The 18,181-nt window shown below is 41.1% G+C and overlaps 1 protein-coding gene and 1 long non-coding RNA gene across 2 annotated transcripts in view; one reads left to right on the forward strand and one right to left on the reverse strand.

Annotated features, from left to right (window-relative positions):
• LOC145543305 (schlafen family member 11-like) overlaps positions 1-18,181 on the reverse strand; it is a 78,246-nt gene that overhangs the window by 27,015 nt on the left and 33,050 nt on the right. The gene's annotated exons all lie outside the window — the stretch shown is intronic.
• LOC145543311 (uncharacterized) overlaps positions 11,079-18,181 on the forward strand; it is a 28,896-nt gene continuing 21,793 nt past the window's right edge. The window contains exons 1-2 of the long non-coding RNA XR_014080633.1: positions 11,079-11,210; positions 13,017-13,118. This is a non-coding gene — a long non-coding RNA (uncharacterized LOC145543311). The remainder of the gene's footprint in view (positions 11,211-13,016; positions 13,119-18,181) is intronic.

Below are 18,181 nucleotides of genomic sequence, written 5' to 3' on the forward strand. Positions count from 1 at the left end.
TTCTTTACTTCATGGACCATGCCATTGTCAGCCAAGGTCACCGAGGTTTTCTCCTAGATCATTTTCTAGGCGTTTTATCATTTTGAATTCTACATTTGTTAATACATCCCATGATCCACTTTGAGTTAATGTTTGTGAAGTGTATAAGGTTACCGTGTCTACATGCTTTTTTGTTGTTAATTTCCCATGTGGATGTTCAGTAGTTCTACCACCATTTGTTGAAAAGACTACTTTACTCCATTGTATTGCCTTTGCTCTTTTGTCAAAGATCAGCTGGCCGTATTGATGCAGGTCTATTTCTGAGTTCTCTATTCTGTTTCATTGATCTCTTTCTGTCCTTTCATCAGTACCATGCTGCCTTAACCAGTGTAGCTTTATTGAAGTTAAAGTACTTTCTTGAAGTTGGGGAGTATCAGTCCTCCAACTTTGTTCTTCTCCTTTAATATTGTGTTGGCTATTTGAGGTTCTGTTTTTCTCTCCATATAAACTATAGAATCAGTTTGTTGGTATCCACAAAGTAACTTGCTGGGGTTTTGAGTGGGATTGCATTGAATCTTATAGATCAAGTTGGGAAGAACTGAGATTGTGACAATATAAAACCTATTCACAGATATGGAATCTCTGTTTAGCTCTACTTTGATTTCTTTCATCACGGTTGTGTGGTTTTCCCTGTACATATCTTTTACATATTTTTAAAGATTTATACCTAAGTATTTCATTTTGGGTGGTGCTAATGTAGGTGGTATTGTGTTTTTAATTTCAAACTCCACTGTTCATTGCACGTATATAGGAAAATGACTGACGTTTGTATATTAACCTTGTATCCTGAAAACTTGCTATAACTGTTTATAGTTTCAGTAGTTTTTGTTTTATTATGTATTCTTTCAATTTTATACATAAATGATTATGTCATCTGTGAACAAATACAATTTTCTTTCTTCTTCCCAATCTGTATACCTTTATTCTTTCTTTTATTATTATTTTAGTAAGGACATCCAATATAATGTTGAAAAAAAGTAGTGAGAGGGGATATCTTTACCTCAACTTAATTTTGGTGGGAAAATTTAAAATTTCTAACCATTAAGTAGGATGTTAGCTGTAGGTTTTTTTGTAGATCTTCTTTATCAATTTGAGGAAGTTCCGCTCTATTCCTAGTTTGCAGAGAGTTTTTTAATCATAAATGGGTGTTGGGATTTTTTTTAACTATGTGTCTCAAACCCAGAGGATTTGATGAAGAGTTTATTTCTTAATAATGTTGTTTATTTTTGGCTGTGCTGAGTCTTCATTGCTGTGCAGGCATTTCTCTAGTTGCAGCGTGTTTATTTTTGGCTGTGCTGGGTCTTCATTGCTGTGCGGGCATTTCTCTAGTTGCAGCGTATTTATTTTTGGCTGTGCTGGGTCTTCATTGCTGTGCGGGCATTTCTCTAGTTGCAGCGTGTTTATTTTTGGCTGTGCTGGGTCTTCATTGCTGTGTGGGCATTTTTCTAGTTGCAGCGAGTAGGGGCTACTCTTTAGTTGCAGTGTGCGTGCTTCTCATTGCTGTGGCTTCTCTTGTTGCAGAGCATGGGTCCTAGGGCACTGAGGCTTCAATCGTTGCAGCTCCCAGTTCCTAGAGCACAGGCTCAGTAGTTACGGTGCATGGGCTTAGCTGCTCTGCAGCATGTGGGATCTTCCCAGATCAGGGATCCAACCCGTGTCTCTTGCATTGGCAGGCAAATTCTTCATCACTGGGAGCCACCAGGGAAACCTTATAAACATTTTAAAATGATGACAATCTGTCTTAAATTAATTCCAATTTAACTTCAATCACATAGAAAAACTCTACCTCTTTATAACTCATCCCTGCCTCACTTCATGTTACTGATGTCACAAACTGTATCTTTATATACTATGTACAGGTAACTTAGATTTATATTGTTTATGCATTTTTCTTTTAAATCCTATAGAAAATAAAAATAGTTACAAACCAAAATTATAATAATACTTTTGTAGTATTTGTCTACATATTTTCATTTACCAATAACTGTTATTAGAATTACTATCTGACATCCTTTCACTTTAACTTGAAGAATTCCCTTCAGCAGCCCCTTTATGGCCAGCAAAGTGGAAATAAATTCCTCTAGCTTTTGTTTGGGACTATCTTAATTTCTCCTTTATTTTTAAAAGACAGTTTTGCCAGAGATAGAATTTTCAGTTGACAGGGTTTTTTTGTTTTTTTTTTTAACATTTTAAATATATATCATCCCACTGCCTTCTAGCCTCCAAGGTTTTCTGCTGAGAAACTGGCTATTAATCTTATTGAAGATCCCTTGTGATATGACAAGTTGCTTCTCTCTAGCTACTTTCAAGATACACTTTGCCTTTGGCTTTGATAGCTTGATCATAAGATGTCTTGGTGTGAATCTCTTTGGGTTTATCCTACTTGGGAGTTTATTGAGCTTCTTGATCTGTAGATTCACATATTGCACCAAATTTAGGAAATTTTCAGTCATTATTTCTTCAAATAATCTCTTTTCTCCTTCTGGATTCCCATAATGTGTATTGCTCTGTGTGATAATATCCCACAAATCCCCAAAGCTTTGTTTGCTCCTCTTCATTCTTTTCTTTCCACTCTTCGACCTGGATAATCTCAATTGTCCTGTCTTAAAATTCATTGATTTTTTTTTTCTTATGCCTTCTCAAGTCTACTGTTGAATTCCTCTACTTTTTTCAATTCAGTTATTGTATTTTTCAGCTCCAGATTTGTCTTCTTTTTATAATTTCTATTATTTTTGTTGATATTCCTACTTTGTAAATATACTGTTTGCCTGATTTATTTAGTTCTTTGTCCATTTTATCCTTTAGCTCTTTGAGCATACTTAATCTAGTTGTTTTAGAGTCTTCATCTAGTATGTCTAATATATGAGTTTCCTCAGGGAAAAGTTCTGCCATTCTACCTTCTTATTTTGCATGGGCAATGTTTTCCAGTTTCTTTGTACACCTTACAAGTTTTTGTTGAAAATCAGATATCTGAAAAAAACAGCCCCCTCTCCCAGTCTTTGCAAACTGCCTCTGTGCCAGGACAGTCTTTCACTGATTAGCTGAGCATGGTCTGAGCATAGTGAGTCTGCCTCACATGAGAGGTTAAGATCTTCTCAGGTCTTTTTCTGATCACAAGTCCTACCTGAGCTTTATTCAGTTTCTCCATATACATAGTTGCTTTGCAATACCTTCATTTCCCTAAAATCTCACCCCAGCTCCTTCTCCAGGCTTTAGATGGTTATTGTATGTCTTCAGCTGTAACTTTTGTCCTAGACATCTGTATGTTTATAATCTCCTTGAAGATTTCACAAAGAATGGCTGCCACTTTTTCCCATCTGGGGTCTGAATGACACTATCCCTCAGGTAGTCTTTAAGAACGTCACAAGTAAGGCCTGTTCTGGCACCCCCATATCAAGGAGGGAAGTGGGAACTGAGTTGCTACCCCCTCCAGACCAAGATCTTGCCAAGCCAGGGAGAGCTTGAGCCAAGGGCAAGCAAAAATGTCATGCAGTTTCCTACAGTTTTGAATGTTGTGTTTTCAGCTTCCACTTGACTGCCTTTAACCACTTACTATTGATTCATCTGGTTTCTTGGTTGTTGTTTTTTCCCCATGTTTTCATGGGGAGTTGAAGCTTCCTTATCCACCTTTTTGCTGACATCACTCCTGTAATCATTTCTTTTTTAAAAAAACACTTATTTATTCTATTTATTTGGCCATGCTGGATCTTAGTTGGAACACGTGGCATCTTCCTTGTGGCATGTGGGATCTTTCAATCGTGGCATGCAAACTCTTAATTGTAGCATGTGAGATTTTAGTTCCCTGACCAAGGATCAAACCTGGGCCCCCTGCATTGGGAACACCGAGTCTCAGTTACTGGACAATCAGGGAAGTCCTTCCTCCTGCTATCATTTCTTAATACTGAATCTGACTTGTAATATTTTGTTTAAGATTCGTATTTATGATCATGAATGAGATTGTCAAAAAATTGTCCTTTCTCATATTATTGTTGACAGATATTGGTGTCAAGGTTATAGTTCAGTTCAATTCAGTTGCTCAGTCATGTCTGACTCTTTGTGACCCCATGGACTGCAGCACGCCAGGCTTCCCTGTCCATCACCAACTCCTGGAGCTTGCTCAAACTCATGACCATTGAGTCACTGATACCATCCAACCATCTCATCCTCTGTTCCTTTCTCCTCCTGCCTTTTATCTTTCCCAGCATCAGGGTCTTTTCCAATGAGTCAGCTCTTCGAATCATGTGGCCAAGGTATTGGAGTTTCAACTTCAGCATTCATCCTTCCAAAGAATATTCAGGACTGATTTCCTTTAGGATTGTCTGGTTTGATCTCCTTGCAGTCCGAGGGACTCTCAAGAGTCTTCTCCAACACTACAGTTCATAAACATCAATTCTTCGGTGCTCAGCTTTGTTTATGGTCCAACTGTAACATCCATACATGACTACTGGAAAAATCATAGTTTTGACTATATGGACAATTGTCAATAAAATAATGTCTCTGCTTTTTAATATGCTGTCTGGGTTTGTCATAGCTTTTCTTCCAACAAGCAAGTATCTTTTAATTTCATGGCTGCAGTCACCATCTGCAGTGATTTTGGAGCCCAAGAAAATAAAGTCTGTCACTTTCCATTATCTCCCCATCAATTTACCATGAAGTGATGGGACCAGGTGCCATGATCTTAGTTTTCTGAATGTTGAGTTTTAAGCCAACTTTTTCACTCTCCTCTTTCACTTTCATCAAGAGGCTCTTTAATTCTTCACTTTCTGTCATAAGGGTGGTGTCATCTGCATATCTGAGGTTGTTGATATTTCTCCCGGCAATCTTGATTCCAGCTTGTGCTTCATCCAGCCTGGCATTTCACATGATGTACTCTGAATATAAGTTAAATAAGCAGGGTGACAATGTACAGCCTTGACATACTCCTTTCCCAATTTGGAATCAGTTCATTGTTTCATGTCCGGTTCCAACTGTTGCTTCTTGACCTGAATACAGATTTCTCAGGAGGCAGGTGTGGTGGTCTGATATTCCCAACTCTTGAAGAATTTTCCACAGTTTGTTGTGATCTATACAGTCAAAGGCTTTGGCATAGTCAATAAAGCAGAAGTAGATATTTTTCTGGAGCTCTCTTGCTTTTTCTATGATCCAACGGATGTTGGCAATTTCTCTGGTTCCGCTGCCTTTTCTAAATCCAGCTTGAATATCTGGCAGTTCTTGGTTCACATACTGTTGAAGCCTCGCTTGGAGAATTTTGAGCATTACGTTCTAGTGTGTGAGATGAGTGCAATTGTGTAGTAGTCTGAACATTCTTTGGCATTGCCTTTCCTTGGGATTGGAATGAAAACTGACCTTTTTCAGTCCTGTGGCCACTGCCGAGTTTTCCAAATTTGCTGGCATATTGAGTGCAGTACTTTAACAGCTTCATCTTTTAGTATTTGAAATAGCTCAGCTGGAATTTCATCACCTCCACAAGCTTTGTTCATAGGGATGCTTCCTAAGGTCCACTTGACTCTGTGTTCCAGGATGTCTGGCTCTAGGTGAGTGATCACACCATCGTGGTTTTCTGGGTCATTAAGGTCTTTTTTGTATAGTTATAGTAGCTACATAATATAAATTAGAGATGTAAGCTGTTTTTCTGTTCTTTTAACACTTTACCCAACACGATAAGCTTTTTCCAATGGAAGAGTTTGTATGGTCTGATCCATACTAAACTTGCCAAACAGTTTTGAATCTTGTTTTTCCAGTGTAACAATATGTTATATATAATCATTTTTGTAAAATAATGATTAGCTATTTTTAAAAACCTTACTAATTGCTTCATAACCTCATATATATTATTAGCATAGTACTATTTATTTTTCTACAACTGGGAATGGAAATTGCTTTTTTAAAGATTTTTTTGGGGGGAGGATGTGGACCATTTTTAAAGTCTTTATTGAATTTGTTACAATATGGCTGCTGTTTTACGTTTTGCTTTTTTGGCCACAAGGCATGTTGTATCTTAGCTCTCCAACCAGGAATTGAACCTGCACCCCCTGCACTGAAAGGCAAAGTCTTAACCACTGGACCACTAAGGAAGTACCCTGAATTTGCTCTTAATTGTTCAATAAATTATACTAGGATCATAGATCAGTTATACTGAGGCTTGGATAGGCTAATTACATCTTCTATTTTGCAATGAGTCTAAGAGTCCCCTGACAAAGTACTTCAATTCAGTGTACAAATATGATTCAAATATATGTAAAGACTTTTTAGGATGGGGAATGGAGACCAGAACAGAAAATTAATAATTTCTCTTCTGTTGTAGAAATGGAGGATTTTTCCCTAGGGGAAAAATCATGTTACGTGAAGAAAGTATCTAGATCTGTGGAAATAAAGGTTGGCTCTAAAACATGATGTTGCACTTGGTTTTAGGTACATAAATAAGTGAAAATTATAAAACTCTAGGCAAGTAGATGAGGTATATACAGACAGAGATTTCTAAAAGTTGAATCAGTAGATCCAGTGATGAAATATTTAAAGATCTAAATATATATTGTCAAATGGTTTCCTGAAGAATGGTATAAGATTTTTTTAGTGAAAAAATACAGTGTTTATTAGGAGGAAAATAAACAGGCACACACATGGGCAGACAGACTGAGAGAGAGTCACACCCTCATGGTAGTCTGAATCACTTATATGGAGAGCTTTCTGTGGGACTAAGGTGCGAAAGAAAAGCATAGTGGATGGTGCTATGTGGGACAGAGAGATTGAAAGACTCTGGGCTCCTTCACCGTCAGAAATCGTGTTTCCACCAGGTCCCAGCGGACAGCATCAGCTATCACTCAAGCATTATGTGAACCTGCATGACCTGGGGGATCCTTAATTTGAGGGTGGCCCTTGTCATTCAATTTTAGGGGACCCATAAGGCAGGGTTTGGAGAGGGCAATGGCACCCCACTCCAGTACTCTTGTCTGGAAAATCCCATGGGCGGAGGAGCCTGGTAGGCTACAGTCCATGGGGTCGCTAAGAGTCAGACACAACTGCGCGACTTCACTTTCACTTTTCCCTTTCATGCACTGGAGAAGGAAATGGCAACCCACTCCAGTGTTCTTGCCTGGTGAATCCCAGGGACGGCAGAGCCTGGTGGGCTGTGGTCTATGGGGTCGCACAGAGTTGGACACGACTGAAGCGACTTAGCAGCAGCAGCAGCAGCATAAGGCAGTGAGCAGACTGAGTTTATGCTCTGCATGTCTTGAATAGAAAGCAAAGCAGAAAGCAAGAGGAAGAGGACAAGAGCAAAAGTCAGCGGCCTCAAGCCACAGCTGGGCGAAGGCTGCAGTTTACCTTGAATTCCTGGGTTTCTGCACCAAATATGATCTCGGGTAGCCTCGGCCTACAGCAGCTTTAAGCAGGATTTCAGTTCCCAGCCAGAGGCTGAAGTCACGCCATGGCAATGAGAGGACTGAAACCCAGCCACCAGACCACCAGGGATCAGTGGCTAGTGACAAGGCCCTGGCCCGTCAGCTGTGAATAAATGAATTTCCAAGAGAAATGGGAAGTAGTGAAACAAGCAAAGCATTTATTAGGGGGCAAAAGAGCACATGGGAATAGGCACACACAGACAGACTCAGAGACAGAGAGTTGTCCAGATTTTTCTTTAGCAACTTCATCTTCAGGAGCATTACTGGGCTCTGCCCTGTACCTTTTGGAGGGAGAAGGCTGTGGTTCCAAGTCTACTAGAAGGCAGCACCATTTCCTCAGCATTGTCCCAAAACTCAGAGCTGAGCCAGATGGAAGATGCCTTTCTAACAGATGAGGACCTAGTCATCCATTCAAATAGGACTCCTCGGCCCAGGTCCCTAGAAGAAAAGCTTTTTGAACATGACCCTGAAGGAAGGAGTGAGTAAAAGTGAAAGTCACTCAGTCGTGCCCAACTCTGCCACCCCATGGACTACACAGTCCATGGAATTCTCCAGGCCAGAATCCTGGAGTGGGTAGCCCTTCCCTTCTCCAGGAGATCTCCCCAATCCAGGGATCGAACCCAGGGCTCCCGCATTGCAGGTGGATTCTTCACCAGCTGAGCTACCGGGGAAGCCCTGAAGGAAGGAACATTTCCCCAAAAGAGATACTAACAGAGTAAGTATCCTCTCCTGGTAGATAAACAATGATAAAGCCAGCTAAACAAAGTCATTTAATTATAAACCTTAATAAAAGTCTTAATGTTGCATAAACAGATAACCAGCAAAGACCTACTGTATTTGTACATACAAGGAACTCTGTTCAATATTCTGTAATAACCTAAATGGGAAAAGAATTTGAAAAAGAACAGATACATGTATAAGGGAGTCACTTTGCTGTACACCTGAAACTAACACAATATTGTCAATCAATTATACTCAAATATAGAATAAAAATTTAAAAATAAAATCATTAAAATAAATTAATAAAAGAAAAAGAGCAGAGAGAGATACGTATGCCTGCCATCCTGTGCTTTCTCCATAATATTTCAGTACAACTAGTATTCTTTAGACCCAGTTTCTTTGTATTTCTTAGACATGAGGGCTGCCTCAAACATAGGTCCACATTTTCTGCTGACCTGACAGAAAAGATTCTCCTTCTCTATCCCAAAGGGAGAATCAGTTCTACTCATGCCCAAGAACACAGTCCCAGTCCTAGCATCTTCTGGTAATACAAGCCCTGCCAAGGAGAGTCTTCTTGTAGCTTCCACATCTAGAGTCCTCTCACCTTTCCTCCCAACCTTAACACCCTCTGCATCAGGCCCTACCACTGGTGAACCCTTCTGGTTCACTCACCATATGTACCCTCTCACCCCCAAAGTGCTTAAGGAGGATGCCTTCTCATCCTGCTGGGCAACCTGGAACCCACGGAAGCTGGAACTGAGACACCATATAGAGAAAGGACCCAGAGCTTGTGGGTGAGCATGACATCCTGGCCGTAGCAGTCCAACTCTGTAACTATGGAGAACTTTCTTCATTTCAAAACCACTGCCTTTAGGTGGTGGAACACAGTCCTTAAATATACTGGAACTAAAGCTTACCATATCCCTTAAGGCCTAAAAATCCTTGACCTCACCTGGAACCTTGGATCTAGTTTTACAGGTGAGTCATTTTTGAAATCTTCCACACTTCAGACTTTGGGGGAAATTCTTTCTGACCTGGATTGGGGATTTAGCCTGAGTTGTTAGCCATTTTTAACGGGCAATGGGATGGCATTCACATCTCCTTAGTTATGCCAGAATGCAGGTTGGTGGCAACTGCACAGATAGGTGGGACAGAAGTGACAGGAACTAACTCTTGAGAAATAAACACCAAGGTGCAAACACACACACGTACACACACACACACACACACACAAACCACAGATCACAAACATATGGTGCATTCTCTGGCCTTCTCCTTTAGCACTTTGCATTTAGTTTAAAAGGGCATAGTTCTTCTTCTCCCCACTCCCTTTCAGATTATAAACTCTGGAAGAGCACTAAGGGCTTGGTTTCTCTTTCTGGATTTAGAAGACAGTTCACCAGAGACTGCCAGCCACATTTTTACCCACAGAACCGTAACTCCCCTTATGCCTGACCTGTCCCTTGCCCTTCCTCCCTCCCTGTGATATGATGCTGCTAAGACCTCAACTTCCTCTCCCTAGGCCCATGCCGGGGAAGACGTCCAGCCCTGACCTCAAGTTCCCAAGTGTCCGGATCCCAAGTTCTTAACCATCTGTAGGTTTTTGGTAGATGTTGCTACCAAGATAGGAGTCACGGAGCCAAGACTCAGAGGCGAGGGCACAGCGGGCCAGGGTGTGCCTGTGAGCAGGCTGGGTGGGGTTGTGCTGTTTTTGGCAGTAATGAGAGTGACAGGGAGCCCGTGAACTAGACCAAGTATCTGTCCGAGGTCTGTTAGGCCCGGGGTGGGGCGGGGCACAACAGGAAGTGAGCTGCTGGCCAGTGAGGGAAGTTTCACGTGCTGCTCCCCATCACTCGAATTACTGCCAAAATCACACCCCCTCACCCCACCCCTATCCCCACCATGGTGGTGGTAAAAATGTCTTTCTCTAAAAGAAAGGTGCCAAAAAGGGTTGGGGACTGCTGGATTAGACTTAGGATAAGAAGCTGAGGTTCAAATATGTGGCAATAGTGAAAGTGAAAGTCGCTCAGTCATATCCGTCTCTTTGCCACCCCATGGACAACACAATCCATGGAATTTTCTAGGCCAGAATACTGGAGTGGGTAGCCTATCCCTTCTCCAGGGAATCTTCCCAACCCAGGGATGGAACCCAGGCCTCCATAAGGGACGCTCAAGAATACTGGAGTGGGTACCCTATCCCTTCTCCAGGGGATCTCTCAAGAATACTGAAGTGAGTAGCCTATCCCTTCTCCAGGGGATCTTCTCAACCCAGGGATCGAACCCAGGTCTCCACAAGGGAGGCCCAAGAATACTGGAGTGGGTAGCCTATCCCTGCTCCAGCGGACCTTCCCGACCCAGGAATCGAACCGGGGTCTCCTGCATTGCAGGCAGATTCTTTACCAACTGAGCCACCAGGGAAGCCCGTTTGGCAATTGCGGGGGCGGGGGTGGGGTGGGGTGGGGTGGGGTGGTGGGGACAAACTTACCCAGGTGCGCTGCTCAGAAGTTTGCAGGATCCTTGTTGTCCCCAGTTTGGAAGGCGAGCTGGTAAACGCTAGACGAGCTGGCACATTCAGCCAATGGTAAGGCCGCCTCCGCCCCCCGAAACTTTGCGAGCGAAGCGCCTGGGCTTTAAACACGTGAGTGTCTGAGTGGTGGCGGGAGATTTCTCCTTCTGTACCTGCTTATCTGTACTTTCTAAGATATTCTGCACGGTAGGGCTAAAAGAAGGAAGCTCACTTAAAGAAAACAAAGAAAGAACGAAACGGGCGAGGTCCGCTTTCTGGGCCGGGTCGCTGTTCTTCCGGGCTCGGCGTCCCCATCCGCCAGCGGCCCTTCCCGCCCTTTAGCGCGGCAGCCAATCAGCTTGTCAGGCAGTGTCCCCCACGCGCCGGGACCCACCCTGAGCGTTTGCTCAACTGTCTTTTATTTGGCTCATCACAGCCGAAGAGGTGTCAGGTTTGCTACTCGAGACTCTCTCCAGCTCTACTCGCCTCCCTCCGGCCGCACCGCTGTCCCCTGGACTTAAAGCCCAGTAGCCGCTGGGGACCGGGTAAGAGCCGTCTGTGCACCTAAACGAGGGCGGCGCGGAGATCCGGAGGCAGATTCGGACACACTCCCCGAGGAGTACCTCGGGACTATCTAGGATGTTCGGTCCGGAGCCGGCTCCGTTGGCTTCTCTCAAACGTGTACGATTTTCTTGACATTTTTCTTAGGCCCGCTTTTTTATGGTAATTATGGTAATAGATGTTTGTGCCGCTCAACCGGTCTAAGTCCTGTGATCGGAACCTGCAGACTTTGAAACTCTCGGAAGCCGCGTTTTATTTATTTTTTTTTACGTTTATTTGATTTTTGTTTATTCAATTTTTATAAAATGAACAAGTAGAATAAAAGGATAACAGTACAAATATAGAAATCACCTTCAAAAAAATAGTTATTTATGGAAGCACATCCTCCTATGCATGTGAGTTTGAGATAAGAGAAAACAATTGCTTTTTAAAACAGAAATAAAGATTAGCATTCCTTCTCTGTGCACTCTTTTTGTCTCAGAATCTGTTCTCTTCAAAGAGGCAAGAGATTTTCTTCAGGATTCTATTGTTTTAGAATAATGATCTTGACAAAGTAATGAAACTAATATGTGAAATATGTCAAATGTTCATTATGGATAGTACCTCCAGGGATAATCTCTTTCTCTGTTTCTTAAACACCCTAGACATAAATGACAGAAACAGGCACCTACCAATGAGAGCAGGAGTTACCTTTGCAAAGTTTTTGTGAACATATTGTGCTTTAATAGTTGAAAATTCTTGGCTATATTTGATTTACAATATTTTGGTTTTGTTTTTTTTTAGCCTTCCATGCTGGTCCAATTTATATATTTATTTATTTTAATAAATTTATTTATTTTAGTTGGAGGCTAATTACTTTACATTGTTGTAGTGGTTTTTGCCATACATTGACATGAATCAGCCATGGGTTTACATGTGTTCCCCATCCTGAACCCCCCTCCCACCTCCCTCCCCATCCCATCCCTCTGGGTCATCCCATTGCCCCAGCCCTGAGCATTTGTCTCATGCATCAAACCTGGAATGGTGTTCTGTTTCACATATGATAATATACATGCTATACAAAAGTCTACAAGAAATAAATGCTGGAGAGGGTGTGGAGAAAAGGGAACCCTCTCACACTGTTGGTGGGAATGCAAACTAGTACAGCCACTAAGGAGAACAGTGTGGAGATTCCTTAAAAAACTGGGAATAGAACTGCCATATGATCCAGCAATCCCACTGCTGGGCATACACACCGAGGAAACCAGAATTGAAAGAGACACATGTACCCCAATGTTTATCGCAGCACTGTTTACAATAGCCAGGACATGGAAGCAACCTAGATGTCCATCAACAGACGAATGGATAAGGAAGCTCTGGTACATATACACAATGGAATATTACTCAGCCATTAAAAAGAATACATTTGAATCGGTTCTATCGAGATGGATGAAACTGGAGCCCATTATACAGAGTGAAGTAAGCCAGAAAGAAAAACACCAATACAGTATACTAATGCATATATATGGAATTTGAAAGATGGTAACGATAACCCTATATGCGAGACAGAATAAGAGACACAGATGCATAGAACAGTCTTATGGACTCTGAGGGAGAAGGTGAGGGTGGGACGTTCTGAGAGAATAGCATTGAAACATGTATATTATCATATGGGAAGCCACGTTTTAAAACCGGGAGGGGGTGAGGGGATAAAGGAGGAGAGGGAGGGAAGAAGGGAGGGAGGGAGGGAAGGAGGGAGGGAGGGAGGGATGCCTAAGGAACCCAGAGCTAGTGGCGTCTTCTACCATCAGCCGCAGACTGAACCTCCGGAGGATTCCAACCCCAACCTTCAAGCCAGTTGAAAATGAATGGAACAACATATCCCCTGTCTGGATTCTGGGCTCTCAGGATCTGTAAGTATGGTTATGTTATGCAACTGAGTTTTGGGATAATTTGTTATACACCTTAGTAATGAACAATAGTATGTGTGTTCTTCTCAGGCTTCTTTTCCTAGTTTTCTAAGGACTTTCCAACATTTGCTATTTTCAGACATTTTTTTTTTCTTTTTTCATTTTTACTGCAAATATCTGTAGATCAGTTTGGCGACAATGACATCTTTATGAGATTACAGTTTCTGTAATCTATAATCCCCAACTTCCTTTTCCTTTGCTTTTTAAGGCGCTTCCCAGTCCAAGCAGGGGAAGACGTCCAGCCCTGACCTAATACATGATATATCCTATATTTAATTACATTTTCTTCAATGTCTCACAATAAAGTTATATACAATTTTACTGAAGGATCTCGCACCTTTTGTCAGATAGTCCCATGTCCCTAATTTTTGAGGCAGTTTTAGATAGTATCTTTAAAAAATAATTTTGAGGGACATTCCTGGTGGCACAGTGGCTAAGAATCCGCCTGCCAGTGCAGGGGACGATCCTTGATCCGGGAAGAACCCACATGCCACAGAGCAACTAAGCCTTTGGGCCACAACAGTGGAGCCTGCGCTGTAGTCAGGGAGTTGCAACTACTGAGCCAGCTTGCCTAGAGCCCCGTGCTCTGCAACTAAAGAATCCACCGCAATGAGAAGACTGTGCATCCAATGAAGAGTAGCCCCCTACTTGCCTCAACTAGAGAAAAACCTGTGTGCAACAACAAAGACCCAGCACAGTCAAAAATAAATTGAAATTCTTTTCTATTTGTCTGATAATATACGTACAATTACTTTGCATACATGGATTTCTGCAACCAGCAAATTGACACACTTCCTTATTATTCTAATGATTTTTCTGCACTTTTTAAAAACATAGTCAGGCTTCCCTGATGGCTCAGTGGTAAAGAATCCACCTTGCAATGCAATGGACACAGGTTCAATCCCTGGTCTGAGAAGATCCTGCATGCCTCGAAGCAGCTAAGCCCACGCACCACAACTACTGAGCCTGTATTCCAGAGCCTGCAAACCGCAACTACTGAAGCTTGTGGATTCTGGAGCCCGTGCTCCACAACAAGAGAAGCCACTGCAACAAGAAGCCCTTGCACTGCAATGAGAGAGTAGCCCCTGCTCACCACAACTAGAGAAAGTCCATGCAGCAACGAAGAGCCAGTACAGCCAAAAATAAATAAATAAAACATAGTCGATCAGGGAATTCCCTGGAGATCCAGTGGTTAGGACTCAGTGGTTTCACTTATTGCGAAGGCCCAGGTTCAATCTGTAGTTGAGAAATTAAGACCCCGCAAGCCAAGCAACTCGGCTAAAACACCAAAAGAACCCAGAAAACAATAGTCAATGATATCACCTTCTTTTCAGTACCTATTTTCTATTTTTCCTGCTCAACTGAATTAGCTAAAACCTCTTGGGAAGCAGTGAATAAGTGTTGATAGTAGGCACTCTTACTGTGTTCACTATCTTGAGGGAATATCTCAGTAGTTTCTCACATGAAAACTATTTGCTGTGTGTTTTCTCATAAACTCCCTTTGTCACTTCCCAAAAGTTTGGTCATAGTTCTAATTTGCTAAGAGGCTTTATCACGAATGAATATCCAAATTTATTAGAAGTCTTCTCATCTATTCAGCTGATCGTATGATTTTTCTCATTTGATCTTCTAATCTGTTGAGTTACAAACTGATTGATTTTCTAACGCTAAAATGAACATTAAATTTCTCATGTAGATACAGTGTGTCAATTATATCTCAGTAAAACTAGAAGAAAAAAATAAATGAATTCTTGATTCAAATCACCTTGGCCATGATGTATTATCATTTTTAGATATTGTTGGATTTGGTTTGCTAAAATTTTATTTAGAATTTTTTTCATCTAGATATTGAGTGACGATGATCTGCAGTTTTCCTCTCATATTTTACTTGTCCAATTGATTATCAAGTTTATGCTCACCAGTGTTCATAGCAGCAGTATTTATAATAGCCAAGAGGTAGAAGCAACCTAAATATCCATCGACAGATGGATGGACAAAGAAGATGTGGCATATATATGTATACATATGAATACTACTCACCCATTTTTTAAAAAGGATGAAATAATGCCATTTGCAGCAACATGGATGGACCTAGAGATTATCATATTGAGTGAAGTAAGTCAGACAAAGACAAATATATGATATCACTTATATGTGGAATCTAAAAAGTTAATACATGTAAACTTGTCTACAAAACAGAAACAGGCTCATAGACATAGAAAGCAATGTTACAGTTTCCAAAGAGGAAATGAGTAGGAGAGGGATAAATTAGGAGTTGGAGATTAATTACACACTTCTATATATAAAGGGGCTTCCCTGATAGCTCAGTTGGTAAAGAATCCGCCTGCAATGCAGGAGACCCTGGTTCAATTCCTGGGTTGGGAAGATCCGCTGGAGAAGGGATAGGCTACCCACTCCAGTATTCTTGGGCTTCCCTTGTGGCTCAGCTGGTAAAGAATCTGCCCGCAATGCGGGAGACTTGGATTTAATCCCCGGGTTGGGAAGATCCCCTGGAGAAGGGAAAGGCTACCCACGCCAGTATTCTGGCCTAGAGAGTTCCATGGACTGTATAGTCCACGGGGTCGCAAAGAGTGGGACACGACTGAGCTACTTTCACTTTCACTTTCTAGATCTAAAATAGATAAACAACCTGGACCTACTATACAAGCACAAGAAACTATATTCAATATATATAATAGAAAAGAATATGAAAAAGAATATATATATATATATATATATATATACACACACACATATAAATATACATCTTCAGTATTCTTGCCTGGAGAATCCCCATGGACAGAGGAGCCTGGAGAGCTACAGTCCATGGGGTTGCAAAGAGTCCAAAGAGGAAATGGGTAGGAGAGGGATAAATTAGGAGTTGGGGATTAATTTCACATTCCTATATGTAAAATAGATAAACAACACAACCGAGTGACTAAGCACAGCACAGCATAAATAAATATATATAACTGAGTCAATTTGCTGTACAGAAGAAACTAGGACAACATTGTAAACCAACTATACTTCAATTAAAACAAGAAAAATGTAAATCCAGGAAATTGCTAGAAGAAATATGCAAAATAAAGTGATTTAAAAACAAGAGTATGCTAGCATCATAAAGTTATTTAGGCTTTCCTCTTCTGTTCTTGTGGGTAGTTTGTGTAATATTGAAACTCTCTTTTCTTTAAACTTGTTTTTTAGAACTTGCTATGATGAAGTTACTAAGCTTTTCTAGATTTTTCCAGTGTATGCATGTGTGCATGCTAAGTTGCTTCAGTTGTGTCTAACTCTTTGCGACCCCATGAACTGGGGAGCTAGGGAACCATTACAGATCAAAGGAGATTAAGAAATATAAATATAATGTGTGTTCCTAGATTGAATCCCAGACCAGATTTTTTTCTTTTGCTGTAAAAGACATTTATGGAGAAACTGATAAAATTCAAATAAGGCCTATAGATTAGGTCATAGTAGTGTATCAGTTTTAATTTACTGGTTTTGATTATTGTACTGTGAATGTCCTTATTCTTAAGAAATACCCACTAAAGTACAGTGAAAAATGAAAGTGTTAGTCGCTCAGTGTCTGACTTTGTGACCCCCGTGGACTGTAGCCCGCCAGGCTCCTCTGTCCATGGAATTCTTCAGGCAAGAATCCTGGAATGGGTTGCCATTCCCTTCTCCAAGGGATTTTCCAGACCCAGTGATCGAACTCAGGTCTCCTGCTTTGCAGGTGGATTCTTTACCATTTGAGCCACGAGGGAAGGAGTATTATGTCTGCAACTTACTCTCAAATATTTCAGGGGAAAAAAAAATGGCAGTAAAAGGAGGATGAGGAGAAAAAAGCCATCAGGATAACCTGTGGTCAAAGGACTCTGGGCACAATGCTATCTAATATCTAATTTAAATTATTTCCCTCTCACTCTAAGCAAGTCTTTACTATGTTTTGCTAAAATCAGGGTCTGATATTTCATGTAACTTGGGAAACAGAGGAAGAGATCTTTTTCTTCTTGAGATACAGAGCAGCATGGAAGGGGCAGAGCTTGCAAGAGTTGTCGGGTCAATCAAGGAGGTAACCAGCAGAGGTCTTAACATAGCAGTTCAGAGCAAAAAGTGAGAGGAGAGGACTAGAAGAGATCTGCAGAGCATGGAAGCATTTCTGGCACTCTCAGAAATCTTAATGCAAGGAAACTAGAAAAAAGACCAAATTTTCTGTATTTACACATAATGAGAGCTCAAACAATATCAGATGGGCCTTAAAAATATCAGTGTCACTGATAACTAGAGAGCTTACGGTCATTCAGATTGCAAATGGGTGGGTTTTTTCCTGCTAAAAAGAAAAGAAATTGAACAAAACATTTTGAGCTTCCGTCCATTCCCCTTGTGTTGATTGTAGAAGAAAGAAAAAGCTTAAAAACAGGTGCTGTAGAATTTTTGGTTATATAGATTCTCTAGTGTATAAAGGCAACTGTATCCTGGTCTTTCGAACTATGTGAAATACATTGTAAATGTGGTTGCTGCCATGAACCGCGGATAGATCAGAAGTATATTTGGGTAAGGCCATTTGCAGCAACATGGATGGACCTAGACAGTGTCATACTGAGTGAAGTAAACCAGACAGAGAAGGAGAAATATCATATGACATCCCTTATATGTGGACTCTAAAAAAAAAATGATACAAATGAACTTACTTACGAAACAGAGACTCACAGACTTAGAAAACGAACTCATGGTTGCTGAAGGAAAGGGATAGTTAAGGACTTTGGGAAGGACATGTACATGCTGTTATATTTAAAATGGATAACCAACAAAGATCTGTTGTATAACACATGGAACTCTTCTCAATGTAATTGAATGGGGGACAATGTATACATGTATATGTGTGGCTGAGTCCCTTTACTGTTCAGCTGAAACTATCACAACATTGCTAATCAGCTATACCCCAACACAAAATGTTTTGGATGTTAAAAAAATAAAAATAAAATAACTATATTTGGGGAATGACATCA

Source organism: Giraffa tippelskirchi, chromosome 3, assembly GCF_054371585.1.
Source record: "Giraffa tippelskirchi isolate mGirTip1 chromosome 3, T2T-mGirTip1v1.2.pri, whole genome shotgun sequence".
Lineage (NCBI taxonomy): Eukaryota > Metazoa > Chordata > Mammalia > Artiodactyla > Giraffidae > Giraffa > Giraffa tippelskirchi.